The 22,049-nt window shown below is 31.7% G+C and overlaps 1 protein-coding gene across 3 annotated transcripts in view; it reads right to left on the bottom strand.

Moving 5' to 3' along the window:
- Positions 1–22,049, bottom strand: part of LOC139513445 (corticotropin-releasing factor receptor 2-like) — a 181,270-nt gene that overhangs the window by 112,731 nt on the left and 46,490 nt on the right. Inside the window, exon 1 of one of the 3 annotated variants that reach the window (XM_071301928.1) lies at positions 20,864–20,886. The exons of the other annotated variants lie outside the window; for them this stretch is intronic. The gene's annotated coding sequence lies outside the window, so the exon portion shown is untranslated. Of the gene's footprint in view, positions 1–20,863; positions 20,887–22,049 lie in introns of those variants that run through there. 3 annotated transcript variants of the gene reach the window in all.

Below are 22,049 nucleotides of genomic sequence, written 5' to 3'. Positions count from 1 at the left end.
AGCTATACTGAAATGTTTATGACATACAAGTATTTCTCTGATAAAACGTTTTGTTAAATGAGTCGATGCGACGAAAAAAAAGATTGCACGTTTTACTGAAATGTTCACGACTAAGGTGTACTTTTTCTCATACAATTTTTGTGAGAATTTTTATTCATGTGTATAGCTTCGAATTACAGATACTATCTGGCTTAGGAGGATAATTAAGAAGATTTCACTTTTGATCGCATTTTCTTTTTCAATGTATCTTGCTTTTATAAAGTGGGAGTGTGGTCATTAGTAAGTTATATCTTTGTTATAGCTCCGAGGCCTTGTCTTTATGACGTATCCGAGTTAAATATTTCGACATCTTATATCCTTGAAACAATGCAGATCTATATTTTATTGCATATTAAACGAGAACTTTATTTTATATAGATCATACAATATCATGAAATTATGTTATGCCAAATATGCAAGAAAATTCGTATACAGTTTAACGTTATTATAACGCGAACGTCAAATTACGGTTACGGGGACATTTCATTGGACATCTTAGATCGTTTCGGATTTTCTAACAGCAACTCAAACAAAAGTACATATCATATCATTTTAAAGGAAATTAAATGTATTTTCCATTCATGTCAGTAAACAGGTGTTAAAAAATTGAGATATAGTAGAATTTCGTTTGATAAAAAGCCTCTAAATTATTCTTTGTGTTATTATGTACATCGGGACATTTTATTGGACACGGGAAAAATGACGATGTTTTTAAAATAAGACCGCAGTTACTTAATGATGACTTCAGATAGCTTCTTCGGGACATGTATAATTTTTCTGATATTATTAAAATCCATTTTCGTCCATAATATCTTATGAAAGTGAAGACAGAAAAAAAATTACGGGTTGAGCAGCTAATTGGGACATTTTTTCTCTTTTTTATTTAAACTCTTTTGACGACCTTCCTTCTCTTAAAATCAAAAACGTCTGTTACTTCATTTTAGGTTAAATGTATACAAAACAATTGCAAAATTTTTAGCAATTCTACTTACTAATGAATCCGCACTGGGATTTTAAAGACTCACATAAAACAAAATTGTAACAGCGGGACACCCTTGAAATGACGTTATAGGCATCGAAATGAGCAAAGTTTTTCATTAAAAAATAGACAAAGCACAAAATCATCTATGTTATTGATTTCTGTGGTTTATTTCCTTTCGAATGATATGCATAACATGGATATTTATTGTATAGGATAAGAGCTTGGATTTGAATAACCCGCCTTCTAACCCATATTTCCAAAGTGACACCAATATCGTGCGCAACGTCTATGTTACTTGATATGAAAAATTGACAAAAAAATAATATTTTACTTGTAAAAGTAAATCCTGAGCCTGTAATAGCTGCTCTTCTTGTTCCATTTGAATTAATAAAAACAACGCTGTCGCCTTTCTTGTTCTCATAGAATCATATGATATGAGCTCCATGTTTTGTGAACGTCTTTTTTAACTGTCGTATTAGACTGACCAGTGCATATCGCGCATGGCACTTTAAATAAATGTATTTTAGCGCGAAAGTTAACTTACATTTAGCTAGATTTATTGCCGTCGTAGTTACATCTTGTCGCCTTCGTACTTTTATTCGATGGCAACACGACAGGATTACGAGGTCTCCACGAAGTCGTGTTGCCATCGTAAGACCTTCGGGTAGCTTCGTGATTCATTCGTGTAGACATCGTAATGTCAAAACTGCCGGATGGAAACGATGGAAACACGAATGCAATACGATGTTCAAAGATGCATTCCCGGTGACATTACGATGGTGATGATGGTGATACGAACTCAATACGAACCCTCAACATCGGACGCACCTTCGGGGATTTTTTAACATGTTAAAAAATTTAGAACCCTTCCCAAAGATGTCCCCGAAGGCTAGAAAAAGTGGCCGATGGTTCTACGATGGTTAAAGATGGCATTACGAATACCCCGATCTGGATACGATCAGTCCCGATTTTGAAAATTTCCATAATCGTGTTGCCATCGGTGTAAAAATCGGGACAGTGTGACGCGGGCATTAGTACGTTAGGCCCGATTAATTAGATCTAACGTAAAAATATTTTCTAATTGATTCCCAATGACAATACATATAAAAACAGAAATATATAATTATGTCATTAGTTTTTTGTCTTATATATACACACCAAAAACAAATCTTTTCTTTTCCTTTTTTTCATATTTTTATCATTTATACTTATATTTATTCCTAAAAAACAAAATTAATACTCGGTTTAAATTCTTAAATCTCAAAATCGTTTGTGAAAAAAATGCTTCTTTTTTAATTGAATAAACCCTTACCTCCATCGAGAGCAAAACGTTAGAAATCAAAATGAATAAATGTTCAAAATGAAGAAAAGCAACACAACGACATTTTGGGGTAAACAATTCAGTGTCAAAGTTTCGAATAATATCGTCGCAGTAACTGAAGTTGTATTTTAAACGCAAGGAAAGCACCTGTCAAAAGAACACTTTGCATAACATACTTGTCATACTTGACATAAATAAATATAAATTGTAAAAATATTTTTTTCAAAACCACTTTTATGACACAAATACCGTTTCCTTCAAAGTAAAGCATTATATCTGCGTAAAATATTATTAGAATTAAGATTTTCTGTGAATAACCTTCGCCTTGACCAGCAAACTGCCCAAATCCACTCAAAACAGGCATGTTTTATAGAAATTACGCGTTAATTTTTAAATATAACTGAAATTAATCTCTGAACAAATTATGGTTTGGGAAATCATTACAACCAACTATTGTGGGTTCATTTATTTTCGAGTGTATCAATTTTCGTGGATTGAGGAAAAGTTGAACATTCGTGCATATCTGAATTCGTGGTTTTGACAAATTCCGTATACCAGCATACATTAAATGTGTTATTCGTTTAACATTAAAATTTGTGGTTCACCTACTCACTTATTCCCCGAAAATTGTTCTCCAACGAATAATAATGAATTGTATTCACAGTATAACATTGCATTATACGTTCATCTTGAAATTTCAATAAATCCTCTCATGGCACAAGTGTCTCTACGTTAAACAAAACTGCATGTAGTCTTGTATCTATGTTTTGTAATTAAGTATCATGTAATGTAGCACAGTCTGCATTGAAGGTTGCATCATTTGGATAAAAATTAGAAAATCAAAAACCTAGTTTTTATTTAATGTATTGAGTTGTATAAAAAAAAAAGATATCTGATATCATTCATAGCATTATTTTTGAAAGACAGATTGAAGACCGTCAACTAATGCATGGCAATAGTTTATAGTTATTATAATGATCTATCCTAATAAAAAAATCAAAACCACCAAGATTACATAATTTTCTATTTTTTATTTAACTACTCTGGTAAAGGACTTATTATTTAAAAAACTGCTCATGCAAATCCATTTTCGCAAAGGAGTTCTTTTGCCAAGGAGGTATAGCCAGGATACCAGTCTATTATCTAGTCTTAGTCTAAAGTATTTTTGAATGTCTCTGGGTTTTAGATCTTAGAGCACCAGCGCTCGGATACAGGGTTTGGGTATATTTTTTCTCTCCATTGTTTGCATTTCTATTTTTATACCACATAATAATTACATTAGATGTATGTTCCATTATAATACGTTATTCTGATTGGCTAACTAGCAATCTCGTGATATTCCTTAATCAATTGCATTACACAATGCAACTTTTCATTCATGATGACACGAGGTCCCACAATAAAGTGCACAGGTAAATGAAATAAAAACTTGATAAAAGGCGTGTTTTCATGATCCTAAAGGTAAAAATGTAATTATAAGTATTGAAGTATTGAATGCTTTTTTTGTAACTTTATAGGGTTGTAAAAGCGTTGACCGTGCGCGCTTCATACAAAATGTACTTCGGTCAACGCTTTTACACCCCAATAAATTTACAAAAAAGAGCATTCAATTCTTAAATGAACAAAACAAACCTTTTTTGTATGAATTATAATTGTTCCTCGGACGGTTGTTCAGAGCTAAATCCAATACAACTCATAAACAAGTTTTTACTCTACGTCTCAGTCAACTGCTGCTTGGCGAATCCGATAAACGTTCAATAACATATGACTTAATAAAAAAACTCTAATTAAATATGATATGCATTCCTTTCTTGAGAGTTCCATGGATGATTTGTATATCCCGGATAAAAAACTATGGTCCAAAATTGTTAGTCAATCAATTAAAATCAGAGAAGAAAATATTTGGAAATCATCTATACAGAGTCGACCAGAACTTTGTCGTTACTATGAAATACAAAACAGACTATCTATTCACAGACTTTTAAGTCTTGCCGTTGTCTATCCGCATTTGAATACTAAATTATTAGTCATGGTAAAACTGGGCTCAATAGCAAAAAAGGATGGCCAGTGCTCTTCATGTGGATGTTATTCTACAGATATTGTTCAACACTTAATTTTGTACTGTGAAAAAACTTTTGGATGTAAGAAATAGCATGTTTTATGGAACTGTTGACGTTTAACCAGTCCAGGAATCCGTACGCTTTTTTCAGCAAGATGATACTTTTTAGCGATATAATCGTAGCTTTACTTGGTGGCATTACAGATTTTATGCATTCTGTGAACTCTGACAACTGGAGATACATGATGTGTTACTTGGCAGATCATATATTTCATCTGTACGGAAAATTTAAAGGCGAATTATCTGAGTTTAATTTTGGTCACTAAAATATTTGCAACAAAAAAATGTAGCATGTAGATATATTAAACATATATAGCAGTGCAGGCGATTTGGTGTCACGATATCACAGTAGCATGGGTTCGAATCCCGGCGAGGGAAGAACCAAAAATTTGCGAAAGCAAATTTACAGATCTAACATTGTTGGGTTGATGTTTAGACGAGTTGTATATATATATATATATAAGTCTGAAAATTACACCAAACAGTGTTTTAGAGTTAGATTTTATACTGACAAATTTTTGTCCGTCCCTCAGCGGGATTCGAACTCACACCTTTGATACACTACAGCACCAATCGCTTAGCCTCATGTCCAGCGCTCTAGACCACTCGACCACATCCGCTATATAAAAATATAACTTCAATAGTCGTAGTGTTACCTTGTCACGGAAGGTGAATCTAGAGATAGACATGAGACACGTGTTTTTTAAGCGTGTGTAGATGTAATAGTTTAATATATCTATATGTAAAAAAAAAAAATTCGTTTTTTGTTTTTTGTGTGTGTGTGTGTGCTTCAATTGTAGTTTTTATCTATATGTTGTTCATTTCTTGTAATTAGTATACTTGTGTTTCAAATGTAAATCTTCAGTATATTAGAGGAAATAAAGAGAATCAATCAATCAATATAAAGGAGGAAATAAAGAGAATCAATCAATCAGTATAATGGAGGAAATAAAGAGAATCAATCAATCAATCAATCAGTAGTTAATTGAGATTTCGACTTCGCCTCGGGTCAATACAGCAAGCCTCAAACCAATAACAAAACCAATACAGGATTTTCGAAATCCTCTGGTTTTATCTATTTGAATGCCTTAAAGAATTTTGCCCATGAACTCCCATATTTCTTTTTATTAATCTTTTACATATATAATTATAAGCCATTTGTAAAAGTGTTATAAAATCTAATTTATTTTTAATAGTTGTTGAGAAGTTTAACTGGTCAATTAAAAAGCTATGAAAAATCAAGAGAAAACATTTTCCCGCCAAAATTCCAGTGGGTGATATCTCTAAAACAAGTACATTGACCGCTATATTGTTTTTGCCTTTTTGATTCCTCACTTAATCCCCTATCAATACATACTAGTTTAATTAAAGGCTATTTATTTATAAACTAAGCATCGAACTTTCTTAAAGTATATTTTATCACGATTTTGTATCAGTTACTTTACTCATGAGTCGACACGGTCGTCGTGTGAATCTTGTAGTGTTTTATGTCCAAATTGATAATAAAAATAATGGAGATAGCTATATATTTGAGATCCAAGTGCAATGGTCTCTCCTTAAACAATTTAAAACACGACTTTTTGTCAGAACTACACTGTTCTATCTCCACACTCATCTATATTTTCATCTATAGTTAGTTCAAATAAAATGTCTTTATAGTGGTGTATCTCCACTATTTATCATAAAGTTTTGCTGTTAATTAATTGTTATAAAAATTAGTAGTACTTTGACCAAATAGTTACCATGGTTTAAACTCAACCCATGAGCAATTCTTAGCAAATCCAAACTTCCAAAATTACAGGTATGGGGATATTACAAAGTTTATTCTATCTAAAAACAATGGATGATTTATTTATGTAAATTGCTTGTCTATTTAAAAATATTCGACACAAGAGCTACTCTTCATGTTCGTCAAATACAGTAAATTCGATTCCTATGTATGTCCCAGATATATAAAAAAAACATATAAGCTTTAATTTAAATTCTGTCCACTATTACCAAATGGGAAATACATAATTATTTGATTCACACGTGTATCACATTTACATACATATTGCATTCACAATGTCACATATAAATGTTTTAATTCAACTTTAGCTTAGTTCTCTTGTATCTAAGTCCTATTTCAGTTTGACTTTGAATTTTATTTATCAAACGATATTTAATCCCGCACAGAAAAAACGGACGCCCTCTTTAACATTGGATTTACCGCTGTGGTAGGAAAAGTTCAAATAACTGTACTTCTATACTCCAGTCAATAAAAGAAGATACGAGTAAATGTTAAAGACAAACTGTGTAAATTCGAGTATATTATTAAACAACCAGACTGAGAGTTCACCTGCATAACTTTCAGTGATGGATAAGCACCATTGGCATAGCATAATTGTATCATATGTTTGTCGTGTTAAAAAATGACACGTGATTTCACATCAAAAGCAAAAGAAGAAATCACAGCATTAATCAAATTTCTAATTTGGACATTTATACATGGAACATGGAAAAAAGAAATATCGGAAATGCCAACCCTCCTCCTACTATCTAGACTATTGTGAATTAAAAGTAATAAACACACAAGAATGTCTGTCGAATAAAGATAATTTTAACATCATTCTAATTATTCAAGCTCAGCCACTTGTAATCTGAAATACATTAGTACCTTATGAACTATTGCTTTTAGGTTCTGAAAGTATTTTTATATACCATTCGAAATTTTTAATATTACAATATTTATTTTTCTTTCATCTGATGTATATGTATTTATAATTTATATTTATTGGTGATTTTGGACATGGTATCCTGCAAGAATGAGATTGTTCAAGTAGATTTTAATCGTATTAAGGAATAATTTTTCTAGATGTCGCTTTTGTCTGTACCTTGACACACACATAATGCGATATTCCGCCGTCTTGATAATTGAAGGAGAAAGTCGATAGGTTTTAAATACAATTGAAGATTTATCTCAGATTACTTCGATATTTCTCGGTGGTTATTAATGGTAAATGGTATCATGATTGATAGTTCTTTAATTAATGGTCCTTCTGCAATCCTAGAATATACTAGATCTTCGTTTTCCTTCACCGAATAATCAATTCGGCAAGTCTTGTGCAAACATACACTAAAGTATATATATAAAAAACGAGTCCTTATTTTTACTAAGTTTTGACATTAGAAAAAAAAATATGTCCGCAAACAGTTTTGCAATGATTTTACTTTTAATTAATGATTGACAACGTTTTCCTTAAGTAAAATTTCACTAAAATATAAATATTTTTGAATGATATCTAAAATTTCTAAAATATAAGTAAATAAGCACCTGGTCCGTGTAACACTTATCAATTCAAATTTTAAAAAGTTTCCAAATTTTAGATTTTTGAAATTTTGATCAAAGTTTTAAAATATCAAAATTTAAAATTTGTGAAATTTTTTGAAATTTGAAATTTCACCATACTTCATCTATCGATTCAAATTTTGCTTTGACGAATGTTTTCAGAAACCAGATAAAGTGCCATATATTTTTTGTTATTCGAATTAACAGGACTTTTACATACAGAACATTAACTGATTAAAACTTTCATGAAACTTTGTTTTTAATGCAATAAAGATTCATCGTTTGAAAACGATAGCTGGCCTCCAACCTACAAACTATCAGACGTTTTAAGGGCTTTCATAGAACAACAAATGTTTTCTCGTGTCTCTCCTTGATTAGACTGGATAGGGAAAATTACATACATGTAATTGATGTATATTTAAACTGTGAATAGTTCTATAACAGTCCATAACTCGTAGATGTCCAGACGAGGAAGCTCAATAAACAGATGTCTGATTACTTTAAAGGCAATGAGAAAGAAAACTAATCTAAATCATTTAGTTTATGGCTTTTCTTCGCACCACTACGCCGTTCTCGAATAAACTTAACTTTCATCTCGTCCCGTAAGCAAGACTGAATATCCTGAAAAATTACTCTATTACCGGCAATTTCAGAAGAAAATAAAATCTGTCTCTGAGAAATTAATCGAATCAGATCGCGATTAAGATAAATATTTTCTGATAGGTCAGTTTACTGTAAAAATAGCATGAATGTAAAAGTTTGATTTTAAAATGAAACCCCACATAAAATATTATATTTTTTTTCTTATCTAAACTAAGAATGTTTGACGTTAACCATAAGAGTCGGAAAAAATTATCATTGATACGTTACGACTATCGAATAATCAAGTTACGATTATCTAATAACCAAGTGACGATTATCTAATAACCAAGTGACGATTATCTAATAATCAAGTGACGATTATATAATAATTAAGTGACGATTATATAATAATCAAGTGACGATTACCATATCAAATAATGATCTTCTGTAAAATTTCGATTGCTTTAATATCGGTAACATGGTCAGATATGATACTAAGAACACACACACATGTAACAATAACGTAAATATCAACCTAGCTGCTGAGTTATTTTTGAAAAAAACCGCGTGTAGGCCTATATGAAGAAATTAGAAGAAGACGAGTTTACGTGGTTTTTTTTGTTGCTCCGCCATGTTTGGATCCTGGTAATTGCAATTACGATGATCAGTTTAACACCAGTGATATATGGTGTCATTAAGCGGGCAACAATCGGTGTATGGAATGTATATATTACACTGAAAGCGAGATCATGTATAAGTTATGACAATCTCGTAACAAGGAGAACAGACACTATTTCTTTACTAACAAATTGTCTGGATATACAACACTTATTTGTTTCATGGTGATGACTTAAAAGAGAGAAAACTATTTCGATCGTTAAAACAAACGAAACATGAGAAATCACGATTCTAAAAGAAAATATCATCTGTTTAAAAGTTTACAAAACTTTCGATTTAGTAATGCATGCTACTGTACTACATTTATTTATTCATAAGCATATTCCTATTGATGAAGACAGAATGAAAATCTCTTACTAAAGACGTCTTTTTATTGTACAAGTAAGCTAGACGATCATTGTTATACAAATCCCTTACTAAAGATGTCTTTTTATTGTACAAGTAAGCTAGACGATTGTTATACACATTCCTTACTACTAAAGATGTCTTTTTATTGTACAAGTAAGCTAGACGATTGTTATACACATTCATTACTAAAGATGTCTTTTTAGTGTACAAGTAAGCTAGACGATTGTTATACACATCCCTTACTAAAGATGTCTTTTATTGTACAAGTAAGCTAGACCTAGACGATTGTTATACACATTCCTTACAAAAGATGTCTTTTTATAATACAAGTAAGCTAGACAATTGTTATACACATCCCTTACTAAAGATGTCTTTTTATTGTACAAGTAAGCTAGAAGATTGTTATACACATCCTTACAGGGGTAAATTCAGTAAAAAATCTCCCATTGACTTTAATGCTAATCTATGTGTGGAATTAAATTCATATCTGATTTACCTTTAGAAATTAAAAACTTTCATATATCATTCATGAAAGTACAAATGTAGCCCTATCTTTTGCAACAATAAAAACATAGGGTCATGCGGCATTTTTGGGCATTCACATGGCCTTGTTTACAAACAATGTAGATTCGCACTGAATTCCTATACTGACCCCCATTACTTTTCAATCCTGTAGGGAAAAAAATTAGTACATTCAGCATTTATTATTTAATTTTTTTCAACTCTAGTTTTGATCCATCTACCCAAAAATATTTATTACAAACATTATCTACCAATCAGAAGAGCACATGACTTCACTTTTAGACAGAAAGCTCTGATGACGTATATTTATTTACTGAATTTACTCCTACAGACATTTAAAACTGACCTTGGTAAACGCCTTTTACTTAAAGTTCATTTTACATTATTGTATAGTTATGTAGATAAATATCATGTACACAAATCAGGATGTTCTTGTATTGTACTTGAGTATCTTTTGTTGTTATTATACTGCATTTAAAAAGTGTATCAAATTTTAGTATGACAATTTTATTTGTCTGCAGTAATAAAACTAAACGCGTTCTCATGACATTAGTGTTAGCCTTTTATGTTTCTCATTCTTATGATATTTGATATAAATAATAAAATATAAATGTGTTTGGGACAATTAAACACCAAAAAATCCAAAAGAATATTTAATATTCTGACTCTTTTTCTTATTTAATGTATTCGCGAAAAAAAAATATGATAATATATAGTGAAACCTCAATCGTTGCGTCTTACATATCTCGGTCTAGAACTTCAGAATAGACACATGTTTACATATGGATAAAAGGTGATTAATGTGTTTCACAAAACAATGCACCAGCAAAATCTAAGTTAACATGTGTATGTCCCCTTATAAATTCAATATGCTTCAATTTCACGTCACTTCCGGTAACAAATACAGATAGGATGATATTCCATGCAATTAAAACATCTGACAAAGCTATTTATTGATGGTTAATGCACCTCGGGTAAGAGTAAACAAATATAAATGTTAAATGTAATTAAAACTTCTGGTTTTGTGCCACTGGATAAAACATGTCTTTTCATTTATTAAATACATTACTGGCGTTTTGTTTATATTTAACTTTGTGTGTGTTCTCTCAACTGAAATATTTTATTGATATAGATGTTGTATTTTACGCTACCCCAAAAGTAACATCAAAACAGTTGTTAATTTGAAACGATGTTAACACTTTTTATTCCTTTTGATTAAAGCTACATAATGATTGCTTTAGATGGCCCTGGATCAACTCATAGTATTTGTTGAAACAACCTTACAAATAAAAGTCTTCGTTAAATATCCTGACTAGAATTCCCAAAGAAACAATTTGACTGACATGGTGTTCAAGGCTTATTTAACATCTTTTCCTACTCTTTCTATATTTCATTAGGCAATGTGAACTTATGCAAGTAAAACATATTTATCGGATAGTTTCATATCAAAGAGAATTCCATTTAATTAAGAAATGGCTTACAATGAAAATAGAAAAATCAATACGTTGGTACTTTGTACTGAAGAATGATCAACTGATAAACATTACATACATTACAAATCTTGTAAGTATTGGAACAAAAGCTTAAGTTACTTTTTTCTAGATTCTATTCATTTATACTGTATGATCTTATAAAATATTGTTTCAGGTATAGAACCACTTCTTCACTTAACCCATGAAAGTGGTACATATTTTTAAAAAAATAATTCCTAGGCATGCATGATTCCGCATAGCTGCAATTTTATAAATCAAAAAAATATTTGAATAATGTTGGTATCAAATGAAAGTTTGGGGCTCTTTTATCCAAAATACATATGGATGAAACATAAAAAAAAAGAAGTAAAATCACAAAAATACTGAACTCCGAGGAAATTCAAAAAGGAAAGTCCCTAATCAAAGGGCAAAATCAAAAGCTCAAACACACCAAACGATTGGACAACAACTGTCATAAAACTGACTTGGTACAAGCATTTTCATATGTAGAAAATGGTGAATTAAACCAGGTTTTAAAGCTAGTCAAACCGCTCACTTGTATTACAGTGCCATCAAATTCCATTATATTGGTAACGATGTGTGAACAAAACAAACAGACATAATAGGTAAAACTGTCAAAAATAGAGGTACAGCAGTCAACATTATGTTATAATCTTAATCACTATAAAAAGAAACAAAGAAGCACAACATGGCACAAATGAACAAGCATATTAGCAAAAATTAAAGACAATAATACACAAATTCACCATAGTATAATGACGGGATGTATAAGTACAAAGACACGTCATACTCTGTATCAAAGAAGCATAAAAAGGCATATAGACAAAGCACATTAGCAAAAATGAAAGACAAGACGGGATGTATAATTATAGAGCCACGTCATATGTATAAAAAAAAACACTAAAAAGGCATATAGACAAAGCATATGAGCAAAAACGAAAGACAAGAATACGAAAATTATCATAGAATATTAACACAATGAAGGGATGTACAAGTACCTAACCACGTCAAATGGATATCAATAAAAGCACACTAAACAGTTTGAATATTATGAGGACGATAAATCGTACTAATGTAACGATAAGTGAAACTTGCTAAGCAGTTTAATTAAAATCTAAACTCAACATTTTCGAGATCAGTTAGTCTAGTTTGATATCTATTGATTATCCAATAAGTTAAGGTGTTCTTATTTTCTGAACCTCGGCCTTTATTACAGATTAAACTGTATTTTTTTGTTATTTCATTGTTTCGTCTTCTGTTCATCCTGTTTAGCCGAATGTTCGATTTTCCTCTTTTAAAAATCATTTTTGTATATTTTCTAGGGATGAAATATTGTTGTTTATGTTTAATTTGTAAAAAATATAATTACGGGTAACCAGCTATCCACCTTGAATGAGGCAGTTATAGTGTAGGACCATATTGATAAATGTTATATATATACAATGGTTTTAAAGAATAAAATGGGTTTGTCTTGTCTGTCTATCTAAGATCTTCATGAGGCCACCTTATGCTAAGTCGCGGAAAATATAAAAAGAGATAAATGTATTCTCAAATCTACGAGTTTCAAGTATTTACAAAAATACCGAACTTCAAGATAATTGCTAAACAGTGAAGCCCATAAAAACTGTCAAAATTAAAAAAATAATTGATGCAAGCTATACTTTACTGTTGTTTTAACATGGGTAGGCATTATATTCGTGATTATTTTTGCCCGAGCGATAGTGAGGGCTAAAATAACACGAAGTTAATGCCTACCCATGTTAAAACTACAATAAAGTATAGCTTGCATCAATTATTTCGATTCTGATTAGGACAATTAAGGTAATTTCTATGTCTGATGTGTATAAGGGTAAAGCATTTATGTAGGCTCTTCCATGAACCTCCCTTTTTTGTAAAGAAGCAAACGGCTGGCACTGTGATTTTTCAGAGGGTGGAGTTTTTGAACAGCCAGCATGAACGGTTGTCGTATCTAGGTCAATATGTCAATTTCGGAATGCAACACATTACAGTCATAATAAATTAATTAGTATCAACATGTGCATCATTTTATAGTTTGGAAGTGTTTTAATTTAATGAAATATATTAAATGCATGCCAATTTGATAAAATTCAGTATTCTGCAGTAGTCAATATACCCATGTGCAAAAACAAATTCTTGGATTTAGAGCATGGGTTTATTCATAAAGCGAAAGAAGCACGTCATATAAGAATCAAACGGTTTACCTATATCAGCCAACAGAACGAATGAAAAGCAAGTTGTTCAGTTGTTGGTTAATGTATGATAAAGCTTACATTATTGTAAGATTTTGTTTGCTTCTTCTATTTGGACTTTTAAGTAGTATCTTCAGCAAATAGAACTTAACTTGACCATCATTTTTATTAAATGTTGGTTTGATAGAAAAATCACATGCAGTTTACTGCGCCATTTTGAAAGTTCAATAAATATATAACGAATCTATAACAGAGGCAAATGAAAAGATACTCATATTTGGAAAACAAATTACAAATTCAGTGGCATGATGGGATCAACAATGGAATGAATCAACAGAAGTATATTTTTTTTAATTATAACTATCTCAGTACAATGTGCTATAGCTTTTGATTTTGCCATTTCATTTGGGACTTTCCGTTTTGAAATTTCATCGGTGTTCAGTATTTTTGTGATTTAATTTTGACAATAGATTAATGACCAAGTAAATTACAAACTATGTTAAATAGGATTGAAGAATTAATTGGAAACTATACAGTGAAAAATGATCAACCCTTTATTATTAGACATTTAACGCAATGCTTAAATAAATAAAAGATGTGCAGATCTTACATAACAGTTGTTGTAATACAGTGAGTCAGGTTTTTTCATTAAAAGATGTTACGAAAGAAACAGCTTCTAGAAAATTATCAATTATTGATGAAATATATTTAAAATGTTTTTTGTCCAACAGAGTTACATTCACAACTCTACAATTGCAGATTGATTTGTAATACAATGCACTACATTTATTTTTTGTTTGAGAAGAATTTGATCATATATTTGCACGTTATATATAAGGATAGGATGATTTTATTAAAAAGACGAACGTTGATATCAAGTTATCTATTGGGTACCTCTATTTGATCTACCGCCACGTCGAGTAGCGGAGATTTAATACTCTCATTTCTTGTAATATCCATCTTTAAGGGAGTAAAAACATATTTAAACCTCTCTTTGTCAGGCCGATTGTTCATTACAAAAAAACGGAAACAAATAAGAACAAAATTAATAAATGTAACATTCTTATAAAAATGCGAATTGCATTTGGACGTGAAAGAAAAGCTTTTCGTGTTATTAATTTCATATTATCAGCTGTGGGCACTTTCACTCACCTATATACTTAATATTATGCATAGTTGTGGTTTGAAACATAGTTAATGGTCACTATTTGTCTTTGTCTCCATATCAATTTAATTTACCTTTGTCAGTAACAAATGGTTTGATCATCACCATGTTTACTTTGACTATCTTATAATTATAATGTCCTCTGTTGACAGTAAATGAAAAAAACTTAACACGCATAGCGGATTTGTGCAAACTTGTATATAAAAAAAAATCATTATTTCATTTGCGCTACAAGGTTATATTTCGACCAAAAAGATGTTTATTTTGTGCGAATTTTCAGGTAAAATAAAGCAAGAAAAAAATGTCATTGTAAGTTGTAACCAAGAACGAGTCTCGTATAACCAATTGTGGAGAAGTTGTGCGCTCTAACACATTACTCGAATTGTATACCTGTAACACGGTAACAAGATGAACATAATTCAATCTAAAACGAACAAAAGTCTGTATTATCCCCATAGTTTCAATATCATGCAAACACTGAAGATAATGTGTTCAAAACTAATTACATAATGCAATTTGAAGGACTTTATCCTTCTTATCCGATAGGTAACATGTAAAGTTGGTAAAAGGAAGAGATTATTACTTAAAAACTAAAAAGTAATATGTACTATTCGCATACAGGAAATATGTTATTTTGACACATGCCAATTGGCACAAATGAAATGCCACATTTGCACAAATGAAATGCCAATGGCACAAACAACCAGGCCAGTCAAGGTTTTCGTTCTTAATGTTATTGGTGGTGTAACTGAGTTCAATGTTGTTATTAATGAGCCTAACACACTCCTTTTATCACTTTAAATTTCACTTCGAGTGTGTTTAATGCGCAAACAAATAGAATGTTATACAAATGGATGAATATTATATATACATGTAACTGTTATATACCGTGAAATATTGATATAATATATAACAACACACCAGAGTATACTGATTTGTATCACTACAATATCCATAGTTATTACGGTAAGGTTGAATTCCCTGTCATTTTTTCATCATCGCACGTACTTGACCTAGAATTGTTTATTTTTGACACATTAAGGCTTGGATGGAGAGTTGTGTTCATTGGCAATCATATATCATATCACATTTTCATATTTCTATTATGTACATCATAAATGTATTTACAGATAACAGTTGATAGAAAAAATAAGAAGACGTGGTATGAGTGCTTATTAGAAACCCCCTTTCTAGTCACAATGTGTTAAAAGTAATTCTAATATGACGTGCTTCTTTCGCTTTGTAAACAACACCGTGATAAAATTCTCGATATATGTTATAGATATTTCATATCTTTTGGACTGTTTTGTGGTGTATCGTAAATTATACCATAGCTTTTGTTGAAACCCCCGGCAATAACCTCACGAGACGAAGTCGAGTGAGGTTGCCGAGGGGTTTCAACAAAAACAATGGTATAATTTACGAAACAACACAAAACTTTCCAAAAAATATGAAATATCTGTTTTAACCTATTGCATCTTTCGCTGTTTAAAATTGTGTATTTCATATATTTTTGTTTCTTTACTTCGAAATTATTTTAATAAGAATCTGTAAAATAACCCTTTTCGGACCTTACACTTAAGGCTCCGCCTGCTTTTTAAAACTAGCACGGGCTTCAGAAACAGCGGGTAATCAGTTTGAAAAGATTTTTCGACAGCGATGGATGCATCTTTACATTGGTGACGAAAAAACTGTTTTAGATAATGTGGATAAGGACACAAGAAACTTCTAGTACAGATATCTGATATTTTGGAAGATTGCTGCATTCCCAAACTTATGTACAATTGAACTGCAAAGGGTAGGTTTTTTTAATTTTATTATTTGTTTTCAAAATGTTCGAAATGTTTTAATTTTTTTATATTGATTAATGATTTTGAGGAAATTAATTTCACAAGAATCTGTCTGAGAGTTTGTATGAATTATTCCACGTTTAACTTGAAACCAGAAGCCCATGAGGGAGGGTAGGAGGGGTCCTGATCCCGCAATCCCGGGCTTAAAAACGCGAAATCCCGAGGTACCGAAATTCGAAAAAAAAGAATTCCCGGATCCCGAAAGGGTCAATCCCGAAATCCCGAGATTAAAAACACCCGATCCCGGAGTCCCGATAGAGGTCATATCCCCCCTCGCCCATGGCGTACATTAATGAAACGGGATTTCAAAATGTTCACCATTAAATTCATTGACATGCGACGATATAATTTAAAAAAAAAAAAAGAAATAGCTCATTTAGAGCTGGGAACAGTATATCTAACATATATATATTCCTGTTTAGAGTAAAACGCTATCTAATTTTAACGGTCAAACATAGAGTAGCCTCATTAAAAGTCGAGATGTCAGCAGTGTTTAATAAACCGGGTGTGGATCAAGCACTTTTAAAGCGGGGGTGGGAGTAAAGCAAGCCAACATTTGAAAATACTATTAAATGGGTTATTTGTTTATCATATTTAAAGTTCTTTAAAAGGGGCGTGCTTCCTGTCCCCTCCATCCCCTAAAAACTAACCACCCGCCTTGCCAAACAAACGGTTAGATGTGATTCATGTAAATGTAGCTGTACAGTGGAGCCTATAGAAAGTTTACCATTTAATAACTGAAAATCAACACATTTTTAAACTTTATTTATTTGTTCTGGGAGCGAATCTTGGTTCATTTAAAATATAGGACAACAGAGTTGGTGTATGTGGGTTCGATTCCCACCCTAAGCAATCATTTATTTCAGCTGGTGCAAAGCGGGCAAATTAGCTTAGTGGCCCCACACTGACTGTTGTTTCTATAAAAAAAATCAGACGGCCGCGGCTAGGTCTTGACAATGTTTTTCTTTTGAATACCTTATACAACAAAACCATGGTATAATTGTGAAAATTATACCATGGATAGCTATGGTATAATTTTCGGTTATTGAGATTTATACTCGGGTTGCACTCCCATAGGTTCCATTGAACAGCTATAGGTTAACTATAGGTTAACTATACTTAGCGCAGACTCCAAGATGTAAACAAATGGCTGTTTAAATATGCCTCCCACGTAAATCCACATGTATCGTAACCTGTGTGTAAACGGTTGTGGATTTCGTTCAAGTTGTGTTAACAATTACAATTGAATAAAACCTTACAGAACATTTATTCTGATTCTGACGCATAACAAAAAGAATTTACACATTAGAGAACGGAAAAATGGACAAAAACAAAATAAATTAAAATTCCGCGAAATTCCATTAATGATTTTGGCGCATTAACGTCATTTCAAAACATGACGTCATACGAATGAAAACGTCAAAGCTGAAGGTTTTTTTTTATTGCGTTTACCTTCTAAACTCGGATACAATTGCATTAGAATAAAGTTTTGAGGTAGGTGTTGTTGTTTTCTGTTGTATTGCATTATTCGCGCATTTACTGATTTCAGCAAGTCAACATGGCGGCTCCTTGGTTACAACATGTCAACAGTGAATTTGACGGTAGCTTACGATAAAAAATGTAAATTCAAAATTGCAAATGTTTACTGAGAAGTAAATAAAGTAATCACATTTTTTTCTAGCGGATAGTTAAGAAATCATTCATGCAGGTTTATTAGATTTGTTTTATATTTATCGAACAGCGGGTAAAATAGAACAGCCACACACACGGTATACCCATCATCGATTCAGTTTTTTAATGATCGTATTTGTCCTATTAGAATCGAAATAATTCATGGAAGCCATAGATTTGTTGTAAATTTACACATGGCCTGGGCCGTGATATTCGTTAATTTTATCCCTCGCTAACGCTCAGGATAAAATTCGAATATCACGGCCCAGGCCATGTGTAAATTTCCAACAAATCTATGGCTTCCATGAATTTATTTCTTAAACAATTTTTGGTCAAAGTATGGCCTTTCACACGGAGCCTTGGCTCATACCGAACAGCAAGCTATACTGGCTCCAAAATGACTACTGTAAAGCAATAAAAAGAGGACAACCAACGGTCTAGTTTATATATATATATATAAAAAAAGAGAATCGAGAAACATTTATCAACAAACGGCAACCACTGAACAACCGGTTTCTGGCTTAGCACAGGTGCAAAAAACTGCAGCGGTTTACATGTTTAAACTGAGCACAGTTAGCTGCGCGACCAGTTTTTTTAATAAACATGTTCACTGCATGATACATTTCTGTAAATAATGTTCATCTTATGATGTAACCATTATCTTTCACACTGATAAAAATAATGTTCTTGATAAAGATACTTTAAACTATCAACATCTATATATCGCTAAACTAACAGAAGGTTCATCCTATTCAATGCATTCAATTAACATCAGATACCTATTGTACTAAGTAATCATGGATCTACAAGATTAGTGAACATATTAGATATACTTATCAAATATTTACAGTGAACTTGAATATTTTTTTTTCATATATATATTATGTATTAAATTATATACCCTCGGGTACTAATAGTTCATTAACAAAGGTATCGCCCCATTGGAAGAAGTTTCATTAACGGTAACAATTGCATTGGACCAGATGCATATTTCGACAATTGATATCAAACAGTGATGCACGATACAAAATATGCCATTCCAAAAGTTAAAAAAAACGTTGAAGAACTGATAAAAAAAATATGATAGAAAACTTGAAATTGCTTATTTTTCTTTGTTTTTTATCATATGTTTTTGGAAAATTAGTCAAACATATAACCATGTTAAATTCTTCAATTTCTCAGGTGGATAGCTGTTTTTGATCGATTAAGTTTGCACCCCTAAAATATCTATCATTGCAAATACTTTTTAGGAATAAGGGTTTACATAAATTTTTGAGAACGTTTTTTCGCCGATTTTACACATACATGTATATTCGCTGTAATGTCAATATCATGTATTCAATCATAATTCAGCAGAAAAAGCATTTAAATGAGTAATATGATTTTCAACTTATCAAAGTTGTTTTCGAAATCATTTAAAACCTGGGGCATAGCCCATTGACTTTTCCTTGACCTCAAATTGTATTGGACTTAAAAAACGTTTTGCCATTTTCTTAATAATATTTGTGATAAAAGCTACAATGATTTCTGTTAATTTCGTTTGAGTGCTGCCGTTTCTGTCTTATTTGTAGATCAGACAATGGTGCATATTCGAGTCAATGGATGAACAAGATAACTTCGATATTGGCAAAATGTAAAAAAAAATTGCATGAACCGAGATAGCTTGAACAATGCAATTTAGTTTTAATTATTCGTCCCCGAAATTGAGATCGTATTCTTAGCTGTGGTTAACCCGAATTGTTGGATAACTTATCCCACTGACCATCTACTCCGTTTCTCATTTTTTTTTATATATCTAATCAATCCGTCAATGGATAATTATTTAAATCAAAGCAACAAATCAGGTTAAAAATTCATTTTGAAAAACATCTCTCAATTTTTTGGCTAATAATGATGCCATTTTCACATTACATGTTTTAAGCATCTTTACAAAATACGGTTCGATATCTTCAAATAATAAACACAACATATGCAACACAAGGAAAATTATTCTGGTAGCAAAAATTACGTAAATAACAGCCTATACTCTGTTTCAGTAATAGGTACAAGTTTAATAGTAATACCTGATCAACGTGTTCTTTTATGAATAAGAATGGACTTTCTGAACATTTATTGCTCGACTAATGACTTCAAGGTGAAATCCGATTGATTGATTTTTGTTAGCCGTAGGTGTACAGTTTCAAATAAGAAATGCACATTGAGGGCATGAACAGACTATTAATACACCCAATGGGAAAGAGACTGGTATTAACCAGTACTGCCACTAGAAATTGGGGGGGGGGGGGGGGGGGGGGGGTTATTAGACAGGTACCTAAAATTTTGCTAACACACCACCCGAGGACCACCCAAAGAATTGTTTCATGGGTCTTATTCGTGCAGTGTGTGGCACTTTCCCGACAAAAGACATCAAAATGCAGTTTTAAATATCTTTTTTTTCTCATTTTTCATCAATTCAGCTGGAGTTCAAGTTGTATAAAACCTGAAAACAATAGTTACTGTTGACGTTCACAATTAGTAGTATACATATTAAACATTAATCATAGCACTCTACTTACATTTCTTTTTTCTTTCTCTCATTTGTATTTACCATCTTGTTTTTTAAATTTTATAAACGTTTCCAATGAATACGCACAGAAAGCTATTTATAACACACGTGATCGCCTATGCTTTACTAACTTAGATGTACAAACAGCGACTGCATATAACAGGATTTGTGTTACTTGTAACAGTATTAATAATCATCTAGTTAATTTTGAAATACATTTTTTTCCTCACTGTGTTGACTTGTATTTTTATTTTATTTTCTTCCAAGTAATTCAAATGTAAAGCAGACACATAACAGATATTTGACCAAACAACTACCGTGTCTTTTATCTGCGTCCAGCGATATCCAGTTACAAATTCAAAAGAAAATATGTTACCTTATACCGACTAGTGAACTTAATCTGTCGCATAAACTTTCAACCTGTGTTTACTGATTACTTTACTTCAAATAAGCAATCATTTATTTCCTTCAATCTTAAGCTTTGTTTGCATGTCACCATTAACGTCTGGTCATTCAATGGAACTGGACCGTGATTCTGACAGCACATTTCATCGTGACATAAATTATACTGACATATCAATTGATTAAGGATGAATATTGTTATTACCCCCGGGTTGTGCACATGAAGATACGGTGTTAAAGTACTAACTATTCATTTTTTCTTGGCCAACAATATCTATACAAATGCTTATTAAATGAATAACTTTTACTGTATATCACTAGTCCACCATCTTGCTCGGTGCATGATAGTTTTTGTAAGAGTACTATGATGTTATAGTGAGTAATAAGTAGTTATTGTTATTGACCAAGCAAGTCGGACGGTATATAGAATTTAATCTGCACAGCTTAGGTAACCCTTATTAACCCGAACGACGTAGGAGTTCGGGTTAAAGGGTCATCCAGAGCGTGCAGATTAAATTTATATACCGATTTGATTGGCCAATAACTGTTTTAACACATGACGTCATTAATTTACGTGAACGTTTTAGATGTGGACGATATTCCGCAATCCACGGATCATAAGAGTTTCTTGTAGGGTAAAGAAAGGGGGAAATACGACTTTGGTAAGTTTTAAATTGATAACTTTTTTTTTGGGGTTTAGACTTATTGTAAAATTGCGATTTAATGGTAGATTTTTTTATGTTTCTGTTAAATCTTTTCCCATTTTTTATTTAATAAATGACGATTTAGACTTT

Source organism: Mytilus edulis, chromosome 2 (genome assembly GCF_963676685.1).
Source record: "Mytilus edulis chromosome 2, xbMytEdul2.2, whole genome shotgun sequence".
Lineage (NCBI taxonomy): Eukaryota > Metazoa > Mollusca > Bivalvia > Mytilida > Mytilidae > Mytilus > Mytilus edulis.
This window is presented reverse-complemented; position numbering and strand designations above follow the sequence as displayed.